The 22,198-nt window shown below is 27.9% G+C and overlaps 1 long non-coding RNA gene across 4 annotated transcripts in view; it reads right to left on the bottom strand.

Annotated features, from left to right (window-relative positions):
* Positions 1-3: 3 nt before the first annotated feature.
* LOC127919448 (uncharacterized) overlaps positions 4-22,198 on the bottom strand; it is a 22,642-nt gene continuing 447 nt past the window's right edge. For 3 of the 4 annotated variants that reach the window (XR_008103000.1, XR_008102999.1, XR_008102997.1), the window contains 2 exons: positions 19,453-19,583; positions 4-142 (listed from right to left, as the gene is read on the bottom strand). This is a non-coding gene — a long non-coding RNA (uncharacterized LOC127919448). Of the gene's footprint in view, positions 143-19,321; positions 19,401-19,452; positions 19,584-22,198 lie in introns of all 4 variants that reach the window. The other variant, XR_008102998.1, reaches the window with a different exon arrangement.

The raw sequence follows: 22,198 nt of genomic DNA, 5'->3' as shown, positions 1-22,198 counted from the left end.
AATGTATTTAACCTCAATGTAAAGTCAATGTAATTAACCTCAATGTAAAGTCAATGTATTTAACCTCAATGTAAAGTCAATGTATTTAACCTCAATGTAAAGTCAATGTATTTAACCTCAATGTAAAGTCAATGTATTTAACCTCAATGTAAAGTCAATGTATTTAACCTCCAATGTAAAGACAATGTATTTAACCTCAATGTAAAGTCAATGTATTTAACCTCAATGTAAAGTCAATGTATTTAACCTCAATGTAAAGTCAATGTATTTAACCTCAATGTAAAGTCAATGTATTTACCCTCAATGTAAAGTCAATGTATTTACCCTCCAATGTAAAGTCAATGTATTTAACCTCCAATGTAAAGTCAATGTATTTAACCTCCAATGTAAAGTCAATGTATTTAACCTCAATGTAAAGTCAATGTATTTAACCTCAATGTAAAGTCAATGTATTTAACCTCCAATGTAAAGTCAATGTATATAACCTCAATGTATTTAACCTCAATGTAAAGTCAATGTATATAACCTCAATGTATTTAACCTCAATGTAAAGTCAATGTATTTAACCTCAATGTAAAGTCAATGTATATAACCTAAATGTATTTAACCTCAATGTAAAGTCAATGTATTTAACCTCAATGTATTTAACCTCAATGTAAAGTCAATGTATATAACCTCAATGTATATAACCTCAATGTATATAACCTCAATGTATATAACCTCAATGTAAAGTCAATGTATATAACCTCAATGTAAAAGTCAATGTATATAACCTCAATGTATATAACCTCAATGTATATAACCTCAATGTATTTAACCTCAATGTAAAGTCAATGTATTTAACCTCCAATGTAAAGTCAATGTATTTAACCTCAATGTAAAGTCAATGTATTTAACCTCAATGTAAAGTCAATGTATTTAACCTCAATGTAAAGTCAATGTATTTACCCTCAATGTAAAGTCAATGTATTTACCCTCCAATGTAAAGTCAATGTATTTACCCTCCAATGTAAAGTCAATGTATTTAACCTCAATGTAAAGTCAATGTATTTAACCTCAATGTAAAGTCAATGTACTTAACCTCAATGTAAAGTCAATGTATATAACCTCAATGTATTTAACCTCAATGTAAAGTCAATGTATTTAACCTCAATGTAAAGTCAATGTATATAACCTCAATGTATTTAACCTCAATGTAAAGTCAATGTATTTAACCTCAATGTATTTAACCTCAATGTAAAGTCAATGTATATAACCTCAATGTATTTAACCTCAATGTAAAGTCAATGTACTTAACCTCAATGTAAAGTCAATGTATTTAACCTCAATGTATATAACCTCAATGTATATAACCTCAATGTATATAACCTCAATGTAAAGTCAATGTATATAACCTCAATGTATATAACCTCAATGTATATAACCTCAATGTATTTAACCTCAATGTAAAGTCAATGTATTTAACCTCAATGTAAAGTCAATGTATTTAACCTCAATGTAAAGTCAATGTATTTAACCTCCAATGTAAAGTCAATGTATTTAACCTCAATGTAAAGTCAATGTATATAACCTAAATGTATTTAACCTCAATGTAAAGTCAATGTATTTAACCTCAATGTATTTAACCTCAATGTAAAGTCAATGTATATAACCTCAATGTATATAACCTCAATGTATATAACCTCAATGTATTTAACCTCAATGTAAAGTCAATGTATATAACCTCAATGTATAAACCTCAATGTATATAACCTCAATGTATTTAACCTCAATGTAAAGTCAATGTATTTAACCTCCAATGTAAAGTCAATGTATTTAACCTCCAATGTAAAGTCAATGTATTTAACCTCAATGTAAAGTCAATGTATTTAACCTCAATGTAAAGTCAATGTATTTACCCTCAATGTAAAGTCAATGTATTTACCCTCCAATGTAAAGTCAATGTATTTACCCTCCAATGTAAAGTCAATGTATTTAACCTCAATGTAAAGTCAATGTATTTAACCTCAATGTAAAGTCAATGTACTTAACCTCAATGTAAAGTCAATGTATATAACCTCAATGTATTTAACCTCAATGTAAAGTCAATGTATTTAACCTCAATGTAAAGTCAATGTATATAACCTCAATGTATTTAACCTCAATGTAAAGTCAATGTATTTAACCTCAATGTATTTAACCTCAATGTAAAGTCAATGTATATAACCTCAATGTATTTAACCTCAATGTAAAGTCAATGTACTTAACCTCAATGTAAAGTCAATGTATTTAACCTCAATGTATATAACCTCAATGTATATAACCTCAATGTATATAACCTCAATGTAAAGTCAATGTATATAACCTCAATGTATATAACCTCAATGTATATAACCTCAATGTATTTAACCTCAATGTAAAGTCAATGTATTTAACCTCAATGTAAAGTCAATGTATTTAACCTCAATGTAAAGTCAATGTATTTAACCTCCAATGTAAAGTCAATGTATTTAACCTCCAATGTAAAGTCAATGTATTTAACCTCCAATGTAAAGTCAATGTATTTAACCTCAATGTAAAGTCAATGTATTTAACCTCAATGTAAAGTCAATGTATTTAACCTCAATGTAAACCTCAATGTAAAGTCAATGTATTTAACCTCAATGTAAAGTCAATGTATTTAACCTCAATGTATTTAACCTCAATGTAAAGTCAATGTATTTAACCTCAATGTAAAGTCAATGTATTTAACCTCAATGTAAAGTCAATGTATTTAATCTCAATGTAAAGTCAATGTATTTAACCTCCAATGTAAAGTCAATGTATTTAACCTCCAATGTAAAGTCAATGTATTTAACCTCAATGTAAAGTCAATGTATTTAACCTCCAATGTAAAGTCAATGTATTTAACCTCCAATGTAAAGTCAATGTATTTAACCTCCAATGTAAAGTCAATGTATTTAACCTCAATGTAAAGTCAATGTATTTAACCTCAATGTAAAGTCAATGTATTTAACCTCAATGTAAAGTCAATGTACTTAACCTCAATGTAAAGTCAATGTATATAACCTCAATGTATTTAACCTCAATGTAAAGTCAATGTATTTAACCTCAATGTAAAGTCAATGTATATAACCTCAATGTATTTAACCTCAATGTAAAGTCAATGTATTTAACCTCAATGTATTTAACCTCAATGTAAAGTCAATGTATATAACCTCAATGTATTTAACCTCAATGTAAAGTCAATGTACTTAACCTCAATGTAAAGTCAATGTATTTAACCTCAATGTATATAACCTCAATGTATATAACCTCAATGTATATAACCTCAATGTAAAGTCAATGTATATAACCTCAATGTATATAACCTCAATGTATATAACCTCAATGTATTTAACCTCAATGTAAAGTCAATGTATTTAACCTCAATGTAAAGTCAATGTATTTAACCTCAATGTAAAGTCAATGTATTTAACCTCCAATGTAAAGTCAATGTATTTAACCTCAATGTAAAGTCAATGTATATAACCTAAATGTATTTAACCTCAATGTAAAGTCAATGTATTTAACCTCAATGTATTTAACCTCAATGTAAAGTCAATGTATATAACCTCAATGTATATAACCTCAATGTATATAACCTCAATGTATATAACCTCAATGTAAAGTCAATGTATATAACCTCAATGTATATAACCTCAATGTATATAACCTCAATGTATTTAACCTCAATGTAAAGTCAATGTATTTAACCTCCAATGTAAAGTCAATGTATTTAACCTCCAATGTAAAGTCAATGTATTTAACCTCCAATGTAAAGTCAATGTATTTAACCTCAATGTAAAGTCAATGTATTTACCCTCAATGTAAAGTCAATGTATTTACCCTCCAATGTAAAGTCAATGTATTTACCCTCCAATGTAAAGTCAATGTATTTAACCTCAATGTAAAGTCAATGTATTTAACCTCAATGTAAAGTCAATGTACTTAACCTCAATGTAAAGTCAATGTATATAACCTCAATGTATTTAACCTCAATGTAAAGTCAATGTATTTAACCTCAATGTAAAGTCAATGTATATAACCTCAATGTATTTAACCTCAATGTAAAGTCAATGTATTTAACCTCAATGTATTTAACCTCAATGTAAAGTCAATGTATATAACCTCAATGTATTTAACCTCAATGTAAAGTCAATGTACTTAACCTCAATGTAAAGTCAATGTATTTAACCTCAATGTATATAACCTCAATGTATATAACCTCAATGTATATAACCTCAATGTAAAGTCAATGTATATAACCTCAATGTATATAACCTCAATGTATATAACCTCAATGTATTTAACCTCAATGTAAAGTCAATGTATTTAACCTCAATGTAAAGTCAATGTATTTAACCTCAATGTAAAGTCAATGTATTTAACCTCCAATGTAAAGTCAATGTATTTAACCTCCAATGTAAAGTCAATGTATTTAACCTCCAATGTAAAGTCAATGTATTTAACCTCAATGTAAAGTCAATGTATTTAACCTCAATGTAAAGTCAATGTATTTAACCTCAATGTATTTAACCTCAATGTAAAGTCAATGTATTTAACCTCCAATGTAAAGTCAATGTATTTAACCTCAATGTATTTAACCTCAATGTAAAGTCAATGTATTTAACCTCAATGTAAAGTCAATGTATTTAACCTCAATGTAAAGTCAATGTATTTAATCTCAATGTAAAGTCAATGTATTTAACCTCCATGTAAAGTCAATGTATTTAACCTCCAATGTAAAGTCAATGTATTTAACCTCAATGTAAAGTCAATGTATTTAACCTCCAATGTAAAGTCAATGTATTTAACCTCCAATGTAAAGTCAATGTATTTAACCTCCAATGTAAAGTCAATGTATTTAACCTCAATGTAAAGTCAATGTATTTAACCTCAATGTAAAGTCAATGTATTTAACCTCAATGTAAAGTCAATGTATTTAACCTCCAATGTAAAGTCAATGTATTTAACCTCCAATGTAAAGTCAATGTATTTAACCTCCAATGTAAAGTCAATGTATTTAACCTCCAATGTAAAGTCAATGTATTTAACCTCAATGTAAAGTCAATGTATTTAACCTCAATGTAAAGTCAATGTATTTAACCTCAATGTAAAGTCAATGTATTTAACCTCCAATGTAAAGTCAATGTATTTAACCTCCAATGTAAAGTCAATGTATTTAACCTCCAATGTAAAGTCAATGTATTTAACCTCAATGTAAAGTCAATGTATTTAACCTCAATGTAAAGTCAATGTATTTACCCTCAATGTATTTACCCTCCAATGTAAAGTCAATGTATTTAACCTCAATGTAAAGTCAATGTATTTAACCTCAATGTAAAGTCAATGTACTTAACCTCAATGTAAAGTCAATGTATATAACCTCAATGTATTTAACCTCAATGTAAAGTCAATGTATTTAACCTCAATGTAAAGTCAATGTATATAACCTCAATGTATTTAACCTCAATGTAAAGTCAATGTATTTAACCTCAATGTGTTTAACCTCAATGTAAAGTCAATGTATATAACCTCAATGTATTTAACCTCAATGTAAAGTCAATGTACTTAACCTCAATGTAAAGTCAATGTATTTAACCTCAATGTAAAGTCAATGTATTTAACCTCCAATGTAAAGTCAATGTATTTAACCTCCAATGTAAAGTCAATGTATTTAACCTCCAATGTAAAGTCAATGTATTTAACCTCCAATGTAAAGTCAATGTATTTAACCTCAATGTAAAGTCAATGTATTTAACCTCAATGTAAAGTCAATGTATTTAACCTCAATGTAAAGTCAATGTATTTAACCTCCAATGTAAAGTCAATGTATTTAACCTCCAATGTAAAGTCAATGTATTTAACCTCCAATGTAAAGTCAATGTATTTAACCTCAATGTATTTAACCTCAATGTAAAGTCAATGTATTTACCTCAATGTAAAGTCAATGTATTTACCCTCCAATGTAAAGTCAATGTATTTAACCTCAATGTAAAGTCAATGTATTTAACCTCAATGTAAAGTCAATGTACTTAACCTCAATGTAAAGTCAATGTATATAACCTCAATGTATTTAACCTCAATGTAAAGTCAATGTATTTAACCTCAATGTAAAGTCAATGTATTTAACCTCAATGTAAAGTCAATGTATTTAACCTCCAATGTAAAGTCAATGTATTTAACCTCCAATGTAAAGTCAATGTATTTAACCTCCAATGTAAAGTCAATGTATTTAACCTCAATGTAAAGTCAATGTATTTAACCTCAATGTAAAGTCAATGTATTTAACCTCAATGTATTTAACCTCAATGTAAAGTCAATGTATTTAACCTCCAATGTAAAGTCAATGTATTTAACCTCAATGTATTTAACCTCAATGTAAAGTCAATGTATTTAACCTCAATGTAAAGTCAATGTATTTAACCTCAATGTAAAGTCAATGTATTTAATCTCAATGTAAAGTCAATGTATTTAACCTCCATGTAAAGTCAATGTATTTAACCTCCAATGTAAAGTCAATGTATTTAACCTCAATGTAAAGTCAATGTATTTAACCTCCAATGTAAAGTCAATGTATTTAACCTCCAATGTAAAGTCAATGTATTTAACCTCCAATGTAAAGTCAATGTATTTAACCTCAATGTAAAGTCAATGTATTTAACCTCAATGTAAAGTCAATGTATTTAACCTCAATGTAAAGTCAATGTATTTAACCTCCAATGTAAAGTCAATGTATTTAACCTCCAATGTAAAGTCAATGTATTTAACCTCCAATGTAAAGTCAATGTATTTAACATCCAATGTAAAGTCAATGTATTTAACCTCAATGTAAAGTCAATGTATTTAACCTCAATGTAAAGTCAATGTATTTAACCTCAATGTAAAGTCAATGTATTTAACCTCCAATGTAAAGTCAATGTATTTAACCTCCAATGTAAAGTCAATGTATTTAACCTCCAATGTAAAGTCAATGTATTTAACCTCAATGTAAAGTCAATGTATTTAACCTCAATGTAAAGTCAATGTATTTACCCTCAATGTAAAGTCAATGTATTTACCTCCAATGTAAAGTCAATGTATTTAACCTCAATGTAAAGTCAATGTATTTAACCTCAATGTAAAGTCAATGTACTTAACCTCAATGTAAAGTCAATGTATATAACCTCAATGTATTTAACCTCAATGTAAAGTCAATGTATTTAACCTCAATGTAAAGTCAATGTATATAACCTCAATGTATTTAACCTCAATGTAAAGTCAATGTATTTAACCTCAATGTATTTAACCTCAATGTAAAGTCAATGTATATAACCTCAATGTATTTAACCTCAATGTAAAGTCAATGTACTTAACCTCAATGTAAAGTCAATGTATTTAACCTCAATGTAAAGTCAATGTATTTAACCTCCAATGTAAAGTCAATGTATTTAACCTCCAATGTAAAGTCAATGTATTTAACCTCCAATGTAAAGTCAATGTATTTAACCTCCAATGTAAAGTCAATGTATTTAACCTCAATGTAAAGTCAATGTATTTAACCTCAATGTAAAGTCAATGTATTTAACCTCAATGTAAAGTCAATGTATTTAACCTCCAATGTAAAGTCAATGTATTTAACCTCCAATGTAAAGTCAATGTATTTAACCTCCAATGTAAAGTCAATGTATTTAACCTCAATGTAAAGTCAATGTATTTAACCTCAATGTAAAGTCAATGTATTTACCCTCAATGTAAAGTCAATGTATTTACCCTCCAATGTAAAGTCAATGTATTTAACCTCAATGTAAAGTCAATGTATTTAACCTCAATGTAAAGTCAATGTACTTAACCTCAATGTAAAGTCAATGTATATAACCTCAATGTATTTAACCTCAATGTAAAGTCAATGTATTTAACCTCAATGTAAAGTCAATGTATTTAACCTCCAATGTAAAGTCAATGTATTTAACCTCCAATGTAAAGTCAATGTATTTAACCTCCAATGTAAAGTCAATGTATTTAACCTCCAATGTAAAGTCAATGTATTTAACCTCAATGTAAAGTCAATGTATTTAACCTCAATGTAAAGTCAATGTATTTAACCTCAATGTAAAGTCAATGTATTTAACCTCCAATGTAAAGTCAATGTATTTAACCTCCAATGTAAAGTCAATGTATTTAACCTCCAATGTAAAGTCAATGTATTTAACCTCAATGTAAGGTCAATGTATTTAACCTCAATGTAAAGTCAATGTACTTAACCTCAATGTAAAGTCAATGTATATAACCTCAATGTATTTAACCTCAATGTAAAGTCAATGTATTTAACCTCAATGTAAAGTCAATGTATATAACCTCAATGTATTTAACCTCAATGTAAAGTCAATGTATTTAACCTCAATGTATTTAACCTCAATGTAAAGTCAATGTATATAACCTCAATGTATTTAACCTCAATGTAAAGTCAATGTACTTAACCTCAATGTAAAGTCAATGTATATAACCTCAATGTATATAACCTCAATGTAAAGTCAATGTATATAAACTCAATGTATATAACCTCAATGTATATAATCTCAATGTATTTAACCTCAATGTAAAGTCAATGTATTTAACCTCAATGTAAAGTCAATGTATTTAACCTCAATGTAAAGTCAATGTATTTAACCTCAATGTAAAGTCAATGTATTTAACCTCCAATGTAAAGTCAATGTATTTAACCTCCAATGTAAAGTCAATGTATTTAACCTCCAATGTAAAGTCAATGTATTTAACCTCAATGTAAAGTCAATGTATTTAACCTCAATGTAAAGTCAATGTATTTAACCTCAATGTATTTAACCTCAATGTAAAGTCAATGTATATAACCTCAATGTATTTAACCTCAATGTAAAGTCAATGTACTTAACCTCAATGTAAAGTCAATGTATATAACCTCAATGTATATAACCTCAATGTAAAGTCAATGTATATAACCTCAATGTATATAACCTCAATGTATATAATCTCAATGTATTTAACCTCAATGTAAAGTCAATGTATTTAACCTCAATGTAAAGTCAATGTATTTAACCTCAATGTAAAGTCAATGTATTTAACCTCAATGTAAAGTCAATGTATTTAACCTCCAATGTAAAGTCAATGTATTTAACCTCCAATGTAAAGTCAATGTATTTAACCTCCAATGTAAAGTCAATGTATTTAACCTCAATGTAAAGTCAATGTATTTAACCTCAATGTAAAGTCAATGTATTTAACCTCAATGTATTTAACCTCAATGTAAAGTCAATGTATTTAACCTCCAATGTAAAGTCAATGTATTTAACCTCAATGTATTTAACCTCAATGTAAAGTCAATGTATTTAACCTCAATGTAAAGTCAATGTATTTAACCTCAATGTAAAGTCAATGTATTTAATCTCAATGTAAAGTCAATGTATTTAACCTCCATGTAAAGTCAATGTATTTAACCTCCAATGTAAAGTCAATGTATTTAACCTCAATGTAAAGTCAATGTATTTAACCTCCAATGTAAAGTCAATGGATTTAACCTCAATGTAAAGTCAATGTATTTAACCTCAATGTAAAGTCAATGTATTTAACCTCAATGTAAAGTCAATGTATTTAACCTCCATGTAAACTCAATGTATTTAACCTCCAATGTAAAGTCAATGTATTTAACCTCAATGTAAAGTCAATGTATTTAACCTGCAATGTAAAGTCAATGTATTTAACCTCCAATGTAAAGTCAATGTATTTAACCTCAATGTAAAGTCAATGTATTTAACCTCAATGTAAAGTCAATGTATTTAACCTCCAATGTAAAGTCAATGTATTTAACCTCAATGTAAAGTCAATGTATTTAACCTCCAATGTAAAGTCAATGTATTTAACCTCCAATGTAAAGTCAATGTATTTAACCTCAATGTAAAGTCAATGTATTTAACCTCAATGTAAAGTCAATGTATTTAACCTCAATGTAAAGTCGATGTATTTAACCTCCAATGTAAAGTCAATGTATTTAACCTCAATGTAAAGTCAATGTATTTACCCTCAATGTAAAGTCAATGTATTTAACCTCCAATGTAAAGTCAATGTACTTAACCTCAATGTAAAGTCAATGTATATAACCTCAATGTATTTAACCTCAATGTAAAGTCAATGTATTTAACCTCAATGTAAAGTCAATGTATTTAACCTCAATGTATTTAACCTCAATGTAAAGTCAATGTATATAACCTCAATGTATTTAACCTCAATGTAAAGTCAATGTATATAACCTCAATGTATATAACCTCAATGTATATAACCTCAATGTATATAACCTCAATGTATATAACCTCAATGTATATAACCTCAATGTATTTAACCTCAATGTAAAGTCAATGTATTTAACCTCAATGTAAAGTCAATGTATTTAACCTCAATGTATATAACCTCAATGTATATAACCTCAATGTAAAGTCAATGTATATAACCTCAATGTATATAACCTCAATGTATATAACCTCAATGTATTTAACCTCAATGTAAAGTCAATGTATTTAACCTCAATGTAAAGTCAATGTATTTAACCTCAATGTAAAGTCAATGTATTTAACCTCAATGTAAAGTCAATGTATTTAACCTCCAATGTAAAGTCAATGTATTTAACCTCCAATGTAAAGTCAATGTATTTAACCTCCAATGTAAAGTCAATGTATTTAACCTCAATGTAAAGTCAATGTATTTAACCTCAATGTAAAGTCAATGTATTTAACCTCAATGTATTTAACCTCAATGTAAAGTCAATGTATTTAACCTCCAATGTAAAGTCAATGTATTTAACCTCAATGTATTTAACCTCAATGTAAAGTCAATGTATTTAACCTCAATGTAAAGTCAATGTATTTAACCTCAATGTAAAGTCAATGTATTTAATCTCAATGTAAAGTCAATGTATTTAACCTCCATGTAAAGTCAATGTATTTAACCTCCAATGTAAAGTCAATGTATTTAACCTCAATGTAAAGTCAATGTATTTAACCTCCAATGTAAAGTCAATGTATTTAACCTCAATGTAAAGTCAATGTATTTAACCTCAATGTAAAGTCAATGTATTTAACCTCCATGTAAACTCAATGTATTTAACCTCCAATGTAAAGTCAATGTATTTAACCTCAATGTAAAGTCAATGTATTTAACCTCCAATGTAAAGTCAATGTATTTAACCTCCAATGTAAAGTCAATGTATTTAACCTCCAATGTAAAGTCAATGTATTTAACCTCAATGTAAAGTCAATGTATTTAACCTCAATGTAAAGTCAATGTATTTAACCTCAATGTAAAGTCAATGTATTTAACCTCCAATGTAAAGTCAATGTATTTAACCTCCAATGTAAAGTCAATGTATTTCACCTCAATGTAAAGTCAATGTATTTAACCTCAATGTAAAGTCAATGTATTTAACCTCAATGTAAAGTCGATGTATTTAACCTCCAATGTAAAGTCAATGTATTTAACCTCCAATGTAAAGTCAATGTATTTACCCTCAATGTAAAGTCAATGTATTTAACCTCCAATGTAAAGTCAATGTACTTAACCTCAATGTAAAGTCAATGTATATAACCTCAATGTATTTAACCTCAATGTAAAGTCAATGTATTTAACCTCAATGTAAAGTCAATGTATTTAATCTCAATGTATTTAACCTCAATGTAAAGTCAATGTATATAACCTCAATGTATTTAACCTCAATGTAAAGTCAATGTATATAACCTCAATGTATATAACCTCAATGTATATAACCTCAATGTAAAGTCAATGTATATAACCTCAATGTATATAACCTCAATGTATATAACCTCAATGTATTTAACCTCAATGTAAAGTCAATGTATTTAACCTCAATGTAAAGTCAATGTATTTAACCTCAATGTAAAGTCAATGTATTTAACCTCAATGTAAAGTCAATGTATTTAACCTCCAATGTAAAGTCAATGTATTTAACCTCCAATGTAAAGTCAATGTATTTAACCTCCAATGTAAAGTCAATGTATTTAACCTCAATGTAAAGTCAATGTATTTAACCTCCAATGTAAAGTCAATGTATTTAACCTCAATGTAAAGTCAATGTATTTAACCTCAATGTAAAGTCAATGTATATAACCTCAATGTATATAACCTCAATGTATATAACCTCAATGTATATAACCTCAATGTAAAGTCAATGTATATAACCTCAATGTATATAACCTCAATGTATATAACCTCAATGTATTTAACCTCAATGTAAAGTCAATGTATTTAACCTCAATGTAAAGTCAATGTATTTAACCTCAATGTAAAGTCAATGTATTTAACCTCAATGTAAAGTCAATGTATTTAACCTCCAATGTAAAGTCAATGTATTTAACCTCCAATGTAAAGTCAATGTATTTAACCTCAATGTAAAGTCAATGTATTTAACCTCCAATGTAAAGTCAATGTATTTAACCTCAATGTAAAGTCAATGTATTTAACCTCCAATGTAAAGTCAATGTATTTAACCTCAATGCATTTAACCTCAATGTAAAGTCAATGTATTTAACCTCAATGTAAAGTCAATGTACTTAACCTCAATGTAAAGTCAATGTTATATAACCTCAATGTATTTAACCTCAATGTAAAGTCAATGTATTTAACCTCAATGTAAAGTCAATGTACTTAACCTCAATGTAAAGTCAATGTATTTAACCTCAATGTATTTAACCTCAATGTAAAGTCAATGTATTTAACCTCAATGTATTTAACCTCAATGTAAAGTCAATGTATTTAACCTCAATGTAAAGTCAATGTATATAACCTCAATGTATTTAACCTCAATGTAAAGTCAATATATATAACCTCAATGTATTTAACGTCCAATGTAAAGTCAATGTATTTAACGTCCAATGTAAAGTCAATGTATTTAACGTCCAATGTAAAGTCAATGCATTTAACCTCCAATGTAAAGTCAATGTATTTAACCTCAATGTATTTAACCTCAATGTAAAGTCAATGTATTTAACCTCAATGTATTTAACCTCAATGTAAAGTCAATGTACTTAACCTCAATGTATTTAACCTCAATGTAAAGTCAATGTATTTAACCTCAATGTAAAGTCAATGTATTTAACCTCAATGTAAAGTCAATGTATTTAACCTCAATGTAAAGTCAATGTATTTAACCTCAATGTATTTAACCTCAATGTAAAGTCAATGTATTTAACCTCAATGTATTTAACCTCAATGTAAAGTCAATGTATTTAACCTCAATGTAAAGTCAATGTATATAACCTCAATGTATTTAACCTCAATGTAAAGTCAATATATATAACCTCAATGTATTTAACGTCAATGTAAAGTCAATGTATTTAACGTCCAATGTAAAGTCAATGTATTTAACGTCCAATGTAAAGTCAATGCATTTAACCTCAATGTAAAGTCAATGTATTTAACCTCAATGTATTTAACCTCAATGTAAAGTCAATGTATTTAACCTCAATGTATTTAACCTCAATGTAAAGTCAATGTACTTAACCTCAATGTATTTAACCTCAATGTAAAGTCAATGTATATAACCTCAATGTATATAACCTCAATGTATATAACCTCAATGTATATAACCTCAATGTATATAACCTCAATGTATATAACCTCAATGTATTTAACCTCAATGTAAAGTCAATGTATTTAACCTCAATGTAAAGTCAATGTATTTAACCTCAATGTATATAACCTCAATGTATATAACCTCAATGTAAAGTCAATGTATATAACCTCAATGTATATAACCTCAATGTATATAACCTCAATGTATTTAACCTCAATGTAAAGTCAATGTATTTAACCTCAATGTAAAGTCAATGTATTTAACCTCAATGTAAAGTCAATGTATTTAACCTCAATGTAAAGTCAATGTATTTAACCTCCAATGTAAAGTCAATGTATTTAACCTCAATGTAAAGTCAATGTATTTAACCTCCAATGTAAAGTCAATGTATTTAACCTCAATGTAAAGTCAATGTATTTAACCTCAATGTAAAGTCAATGTATTTAACCTCAATGTATTTAACCTCAATGTAAAGTCAATGTATTTAACCTCCAATGTAAAGTCAATGTATTTAACCTCAATGTATTTAACCTCAATGTAAAGTCAATGTATTTAACCTCAATGTAAAGTCAATGTATTTAACCTCAATGTAAAGTCAATGTATTTAATCTCAATGTAAAGTCAATGTATTTAACCTCCATGTAAAGTCAATGTATTTAACCTCCAATGTAAAGTCAATGTATTTAACCTCAATGTAAAGTCAATGTATTTAACCTCCAATGTAAAGTCAATGTATTTAACCTCAATGTAAAGTCAATGTATTTAACCTCAATGTAAAGTCAATGTATTTAACCTCCATGTAAACTCAATGTATTTAACCTCCAATGTAAAGTCAATGTATTTAACCTCAATGTAAAGTCAATGTATTTAACCTCCAATGTAAAGTCAATGTATTTAACCTCCAATGTAAAGTCAATGTATTTAACCTCCAATGTAAAGTCAATGTATTTAACCTCAATGTAAAGTCAATGTATTTAACCTCCAATGTAAAGTCAATGTATTTAACCTCAATGTAAAGTCAATGTATTTAACCTCCAATGTAAAGTCAATGTATTTAACCTCCAATGTAAAGTCAATGTATTTCACCTCAATGTAAAGTCAATGTATTTAACCTCAATGTAAAGTCAATGTATTTAACCTCAATGTAAAGTCGATGTATTTAACCTCCAATGTAAAGTCAATGTATTTAACCTCCAATGTAAAGTCAATGTATTTACCCTCAATGTAAAGTCAATGTATTTAACCTCCAATGTAAAGTCAATGTACTTAACCTCAATGTAAAGTCAATGTATATAACCTCAATGTATTTAACCTCAATGTAAAGTCAATGTATTTAACCTCAATGTAAAGTCAATGTATTTAATCTCAATGTATTTAACCTCAATGTAAAGTCAATGTATATAACCTCAATGTATTTAACCTCAATGTAAAGTCAATGTATATAACCTCAATGTATATAACCTCAATGTATATAACCTCAATGTAAAGTCAATGTATATAACCTCAATGTATATAACCTCAATGTATATAACCTCAATGTATTTAACCTCAATGTAAAGTCAATGTATTTAACCTCAATGTAAAGTCAATGTATTTAACCTCAATGTAAAGTCAATGTATTTAACCTCAATGTAAAGTCAATGTATTTAACCTCCAATGTAAAGTCAATGTATTTAACCTCCAATGTAAAGTCAATGTATTTAACCTCCAATGTAAAGTCAATGTATTTAACCTCAATGTAAAGTCAATGTATTTAACCTCCAATGTAAAGTCAATGTATTTAACCTCAATGTAAAGTCAATGTATTTAACCTCAATGTAAAGTCAATGTATATAACCTCAATGTATATAACCTCAATGTATATAACCTCAATGTAAAGTCAATGTATATAACCTCAATGTATATAACCTCAATGTATATAACCTCAATGTATTTAACCTCAATGTAAAGTCAATGTATTTAACCTCAATGTAAAGTCAATGTATTTAACCTCAATGTAAAGTCAATGTATTTAACCTCAATGTAAAGTCAATGTATTTAACCTCCAATGTAAAGTCAATGTATTTAACCTCCAATGTAAAGTCAATGTATTTAACCTCAATGTAAAGTCAATGTATTTAACCTCCAATGTAAAGTCAATGTATTTAACCTCAATGTAAAGTCAATGTATTTAACCTCCAATGTAAAGTCAATGTATTTAACCTCAATGCATTTAACCTCAATGTAAAGTCAATGTATTTAACCTCAATGTAAAGTCAATGTACTTAACCTCAATGTAAAGTCAATGTTATATAACCTCAATGTATTTAACCTCAATGTAAAGTCAATGTATTTAACCTCAATGTAAAGTCAATGTACTTAACCTCAATGTAAAGTCAATGTATTTAACCTCAATGTATTTAACCTCAATGTAAAGTCAATGTATTTAACCTCAATGTATTTAACCTCAATGTAAAGTCAATGTATTTAACCTCAATGTAAAGTCAATGTATATAACCTCAATGTATTTAACCTCAATGTAAAGTCAATATATATAACCTCAATGTATTTAACGTCCAATGTAAAGTCAATGTATTTAACGTCAATGTAAAGTCAATGTATTTAACGTCAATGTAAAGTCAATGCATTTAACCTCCAATGTAAAGTCAATGTATTTAACCTCAATGTATTTAACCTCAATGTAAAGTCAATGTATTTAACCTCAATGTATTTAACCTCAATGTAAAGTCAATGTACTTAACCTCAATGTATTTAACCTCAATGTAAAGTCAATGTATTTAACCTCAATGTAAAGTCAATGTATTTAACCTCAATGTAAAGTCAATGTATTTAACCTCAATGTAAAGTCAATGTATTTAACCTCAATGTATTTAACCTCAATGTAAAGTCAATGTATTTAACCTCAATGTATTTAACCTCAATGTAAAGTCAATGTATTTAACCTCAATGTAAAGTCAATGTATATAACCTCAATGTATTTAACCTCAATGTAAAGTCAATATATATAACCTCAATGTATTTAACGTCCAATGTAAAGTCAATGTATTTAACGTCCAATGTAAAGTCAATGTATTTAACGTCCAATGTAAAGTCAATGCATTTAACCTCCAATGTAAAGTCAATGTATTTAACCTCAATGTATTTAACCTCAATGTAAAGTCAATGTATTTAACCTCAATGTATTTAACCTCAATGTAAAGTCAATGTACTTAACCTCAATGTATTTAACCTCAATGTAAAGTCAATGTATTTAACCTCAATGTAAAGTCAATGTATTTAACCTCAATGTAAAGTCAATGTATTTAACCTCAATGTAAAGTCAATGTATTTAACCTCCAATGTAAAGCCAATGTATTTAACCTCCAATGTAAAGTCAATGTATTTAACCTCCAATGTAAAGTCAATGTATTTAACCTCCAATGTAAAGTCAATGTATTTAACCTCAATGTAAAGTCAATGTATTTAACCTCAATGCAAAGTCAATGTATATAACCTCAATGTATTTAACCTCAATGTAAAGTCAATTTATTTAACCTCCAATGTAAAGTCAATGTATTTAACCTCAATGTATTTAACCTCAATGTAAAGTCAATGTATTTAACCTCAATGTATTTAACCTCAATGTAAAGTCAATGTATTTAACCTCAATGTATTTAACCTCAATGTAAAGTCAATCTATTTAACCTCAATGTAAAGTCAATGTATTTAACCTCCAATGTAAAGTCAATGTATTTAACCTCCAATGTAAAGTCAATGTATTTAACCTCAATGTAAAGTCAATGTATTTAACCTCAATGTAAAGTGAATGTATTTAACCTCAATGTATTTAACCTCAATGTAAAGTCAATGTATTTAACCTCAATGTAAAGTCAATGTATATAACCTCAATGTATTTAACGTCCAATGTAAAGTCAATGTATTTAACCTCCAATGTAAAGTCAATGTATTTAACCTCCAATGTAAAGTCAATGTATTTAACCTCAATGTATTTAACCTCAATGCAAAGTCAATGTATATAACCTCAATGTATTTAACCTCAATGTAAAGTCAATGTATTTAACCTCCAATGTAAAGTCAATGTATTTAACCTCCAATGTAAAGTCAATGTATTTAACCTCAATGTATTTAACCTCAATGTAAAGTCAATGTATTTAACCTCCAATGTAAAGTCAATGTATTTACCTCCAATGTAAAGTCAATGTATTTAACCTCAATGTAAAGTCAATGTATTTAACCTCCAATGTAAAGTCAATGTATTTAACCTCCAATGTAAAGTCAATGTATTTACCCTCCAATGTAAAGTCAATGTATTTAACCTCCAATGTAAAGTCAATGTATTTAACCTTAATGTAAAGTCAATGTATTTAACCTCCAATGTAAAGTCAATGTATTTAACCTCCAATGTAAAGTCAATGTATTTAACCTCAATGTAAAGTCAATGTATTTAACCTCCAATGTAAAGTCAATGTATTTAACCTCAATGTAAAGTCAATGTATTTAACCTCAATGTAAAGTCAATGTATTTAACCTCAATGTAAAGTCAATGTATTTAACCTCAATGTAAAGTCAATGTATTTAACCTCAATGTAAAGTCAATGTATTTAACCTCCAATGTAAAGTCAATGTATTTAACCTCCAATGTAAAGTCAATGTATTTAACCTCAATGTATTTAACCTCAATGTAAAGTCAATGTATTTAACCTCAATGTATTTAACCTCAATGTAAAGTCAATGTATTTAACCTCAATGTATTTAACCTCAATGTAAAGTCAATCTATTTAACCTCAATGTAAAGTCAATGTATTTAACCTCCAATGTAAAGTCAATGTATTTAACCTCCAATGTAAAGTCAATGTATTTAACCTCAATGTAAAGTCAATGTATTTAACCTCAATGTAAAGTGAATGTATTTAACCTCAATGTATTTAACCTCAATGTAAAGTCAATGTATTTAACCTCAATGTAAAGTCAATGTATATAACCTCAATGTATTTAACGTCCAATGTAAAGTCAATGTATTTAACCTCCAATGTAAAGTCAATGTATTTAACCTCCAATGTAAAGTCAATGTATTTAACCTCAATGTATTTAACCTCAATGCAAAGTCAATGTATATAACCTCAATGTATTTAACCTCAATGTAAAGTCAATGTATTTAACCTCCAATGTAAAGTCAATGTATTTAACCTCCAATGTAAAGTCAATGTATTTAACCTCAATGTATTTAACCTCAATGTAAAGTCAATGTATTTAACCTCCAATGTAAAGTCAATGTATTTACCCTCCAATGTAAAGTCAATGTATTTAACCTCAATGTAAAGTCAATGTATTTAACCTCCAATGTAAAGTCAATGTATTTAACCTCCAATGTAAAGTCAATGTATTTACCCTCCAATGTAAAGTCAATGTATTTAACCTCCAATGTAAAGTCAATGTATTTAACCTTAATGTAAAGTCAATGTATTTAACCTCCAATGTAAAGTCAATGTATTTAACCTCCAATGTAAAGTCAATGTATTTAACCTCAATGTAAAGTCAATGTATTTAACCTCCAATGTAAAGTCAATGTATTTAACCTCAATGTAAAGTCAATGTAATTAACCTCAATGTAAAGTCAATGTATTTAACCTCAATGTAAAGTCAATGTATTTAACCTCAATGTAAAGTCAATGTATTTAACCTCAATGTAAAGTCAATGTATTTAACCTCCAGTGTAAAGACAATGTATTTAACCTCAATGTAAAGTCAATGTATTTAACCTCAATGTAAAGTCAATGTATTTAACCTCAATGTAAAGTCAATGTATTTAACCTCAATGTAAAGTCAATGTATTTAACCTCCAGTGTAAAGACAATGTATTTAACCTCAATGTAAAGTCAATGTATTTAACCTCAATGTAAAGTCAATGTATTTAACCTCAATGTAAAGTCAATGTATTTAACCTCAATGTAAAGTCAATGTATTTAACCTCCAATGTAAAGTCAATGTATTTAACCTCCAATGTAAAGTCAATGTATTTAACCTCCAATGTAAAGTCAATGTATTTAACCTCAATGTAAAGTCAATGTATTTAACCTCCAATGTAAAGTCAATGTATTTAACCTCAATGTAAAGTCAATGTATTTAACCTCAATGTAAAGTCAATGTATATAACCTCAATGTATATAACCTCAATGTATATAACCTCAATGTATATAACCTCAATGTAAAGTCAATGTATATAACCTCAATGTATATAACCTCAATGTATATAACCTCAATGTATTTAACCTCAATGTAAAGTCAATGTATTTAACCTCAATGTAAAGTCAATGTATTTAACCTCAATGTAAAGTCAATGTATTTAACCTCAATGTAAAGTCAATGTATTTAACCTCCAATGTAAAGTCAATGTATTTAACCTCCAATGTAAAGTCAATGTATTTAACCTCAATGTAAAGTCAATGTATTTAACCTCCAATGTAAAGTCAATGTATTTAACCTCAATGTAAAGTCAATGTATTTAACCTCCAATGTAAAGTCAATGTATTTAACCTCAATGCATTTAACCTCAATGTAAAGTCAATGTATTTAACCTCAATGTAAAGTCAATGTACTTAACCTCAATGTAAAGTCAATGTTATATAACCTCAATGTATTTAACCTCAATGTAAAGTCAATGTATTTAACCTCAATGTAAAGTCAATGTACTTAACCTCAATGTAAAGTCAATGTATTTAACCTCAATGTATTTAACCTCAATGTAAAGTCAATGTATTTAACCTCAATGTATTTAACCTCAATGTAAAGTCAATGTATTTAACCTCAATGTAAAGTCAATGTATATAACCTCAATGTATTTAACCTCAATGTAAAGTCAATATATATAACCTCAATGTATTTAACGTCCAATGTAAAGTCAATGTATTTAACGTCAATGTAAAGTCAATGTATTTAACGTCAATGTAAAGTCAATGCATTTAACCTCCAATGTAAAGTCAATGTATTTAACCTCAATGTATTTAACCTCAATGTAAAGTCAATGTATTTAACCTCAATGTATTTAACCTCAATGTAAAGTCAATGTACTTAACCTCAATGTATTTAACCTCAATGTAAAGTCAATGTATTTAACCTCAATGTAAAGTCAATGTATTTAACCTCAATGTAAAGTCAATGTATTTAACCTCAATGTAAAGTCAATGTATTTAACCTCAATGTATTTAACCTCAATGTAAAGTCAATGTATTTAACCTCAATGTAAAGTCAATGTATTTAACCTCAATGTAAAGTCAATGTATTTAACCTCAATGTATTTAACCTCAATGTAAAGTCAATGTATTTAACCTCAATGTATTTAACCTCAATGTAAAGTCAATGTATTTAACCTCAATGTAAAGTCAATGTATTTAACCTCAATGTATTTAACCTCAATGTAAAGTCAATGTATTTAACCTCAATGTATTTAACCTCAATGTAAAGTCAATGTATTTAACCTCAATGTAAAGTCAATGTATATAACCTCAATGTATTTAACCTCAATGTAAAGTCAATATATATAACCTCAATGTATTTAACCTCAATGTAAAGTCAATGTATTTAACCTCCAATGTAAAGCCAATGTATTTAACCTCCAATGTAAAGTCAATGTATTTAACCTCCAATGTAAAGTCAATGTATTTAACCTCCAATGTAAAGTCAATGTATTTAACCTCAATGTAAAGTCAATGTATTTAACCTCAATGCAAAGTCAATGTATATAACCTCAATGTATTTAACCTCAATGTAAAGTCAATTTATTTAACCTCCAATGTAAAGTCAATGTATTTAACCTCAATGTATTTAACCTCAATGTAAAGTCAATGTATTTAACCTCAATGTATTTAACCTCAATGTAAAGTCAATGTATTTAACCTCAATGTATTTAACCTCAATGTAAAGTCAATCTATTTAACCTCAATGTAAAGTCAATGTATATAACCTCAATGTATTTAACCTCCAATGTAAAGTCAATGTATTTAACCTCAATGTAAAGTCAATGTATTTAACCTCCAATGTAAAGTCAATGTATTTAACCTCCAATGTAAAGTCAATGTATTTAACCTCAATGTATTTAACCTCAATGTAAAGTCAATGTATTTAACCTCCAATGTAAAGTCAATGTATTTACCCTCCAATGTAAAGTCAATGTATTTAACCTCAATGTAAAGTCAATGTATTTAACCTCCAATGTAAAGTCAATGTATTTAACCTCCAATGTAAAGTCAATGTATTTACCCTCCAATGTAAAGTCAATGTATTTAACCTCCAATGTAAAGTCAATGTATTTAACCTTAATGTAAAGTCAATGTATTTAACCTCCAATGTAAAGTCAATGTATTTAACCTCCAATGTAAAGTCAATGTATTTAACCTCAATGTAAAGTCAATGTATTTAACCTCCAATGTAAAGTCAATGTATTTAACCTCAATGTAAAGTCAATGTATTTAACCTCAATGTAAAGTCAATGTATTTAACCTCAATGTAAAGTCAATGTATTTAACCTCAATGTAAAGTCAATGTATTTAACCTCAATGTAAAGTCAATGTATTTAACCTCCAATGT

Source organism: Oncorhynchus keta, unplaced genomic scaffold, assembly GCF_023373465.1.
Source record: "Oncorhynchus keta strain PuntledgeMale-10-30-2019 unplaced genomic scaffold, Oket_V2 Un_contig_16716_pilon_pilon, whole genome shotgun sequence".
Lineage (NCBI taxonomy): Eukaryota > Metazoa > Chordata > Actinopteri > Salmoniformes > Salmonidae > Oncorhynchus > Oncorhynchus keta.
The sequence above is the reverse complement of the archived record's forward strand: the minus strand, read 5'-3'. Positions and strand labels throughout refer to the sequence as shown.